Genomic DNA, 1,166 nt, shown 5'->3' with positions numbered 1-1,166 from the left:
GTGCTTGCTGAACAGATGGGGAACTGTGGGAACGCTGTGGAATTGGAGGTACCAGTGAATGCCTTTGTTTACATTCCCCCTATACCTAGTAGCATGGGAGGGAGCTACGTCCAAGCATTCTAGCTGACTTGTAATGCCTCCACAGCTACCCGGTCCACTCGGCCAGCACCTGCTGCAGCTCTGGCCAGTGGCCGCCCAGGGCCTTGCACTCAGACCGCCTCTGCAAATGTCTGCTACATCCTTGGTCAGCCCACACCCTGGGCCTCCTTAGACAGCACCCAGGGCACCACATATCCATACAGCTCCAGCCAGCCTGCCAAAATCACCCAGCACATGCATTCTAGACAGAGGTTGTTTCTACCAAGGCCACTCCTTCAAGATCAGGTGAAGAGAGCTGTTTTGTCTAATTCATAGTAACAAACACAGAAAATCAAACAAAATGAAAAGAGAGAAGAATATATTTCAAATGAAGGAACAAGAAAAACCCCAGATAAAAATCCTCATGCAACAGAGGTAAGTAACAATCATAAGGATGCTCATCAAAATTAGGAGGAACTTCAACAAAGAGAAAATATAATAATCAGATCGTGTGGGAGGTGGGGAAAAAAAGAACCAATCATACCTGAAGACTATAATAGCCGAAATGAAAAATCCACTAGAGAAAATCAAAGGCAGATTAAATAACATTGAACAGATTAGTGACCTAAAGGACACAGTAGTGGAAATCATCCAATCAGAAGAGCAAAAAGAAAAAATCAATTTAAAAATGAGGATAGTTTAAGGGACATCTCAGATAATATCAAACGTACTCACATTTATGTATTGCAGGGTATCCCAGAAGAAGAAGGGGTGGGGGGACGGGGGACTTCCCTAACCTGGGCAAGGAGACAGATTTCCAGGTCCAGTAAGCACAGAGAGTTACAAACAAAATGAATCGAAAGAGAACCACACCAAAACATTGTCATATACAAAGGAAATCCCATAAGGCTATTTATTAGCTGATTTCTTAGCAGAAACTTTATATGCCAGAAGAGAGTGACAGTATATACAAATATTCAAAATGCTAAAAGGAAGGAACCTACAACCTGGAATGCTCTACCTGGAAAGGTTGTTATTCTGAAATGAAGAAGAGATAAAGTTTCCCAGATAAGTAAAAACTAAAGGAG

This window comes from Myotis lucifugus, unplaced genomic scaffold, assembly GCF_000147115.1.
Source record: "Myotis lucifugus unplaced genomic scaffold, Myoluc2.0 scaffold_8, whole genome shotgun sequence".
Taxonomy (NCBI): Eukaryota; Metazoa; Chordata; class Mammalia; order Chiroptera; family Vespertilionidae; genus Myotis; species Myotis lucifugus.
The sequence above is the reverse complement of the archived record's forward strand: the minus strand, read 5'-3'. Positions refer to the sequence as shown.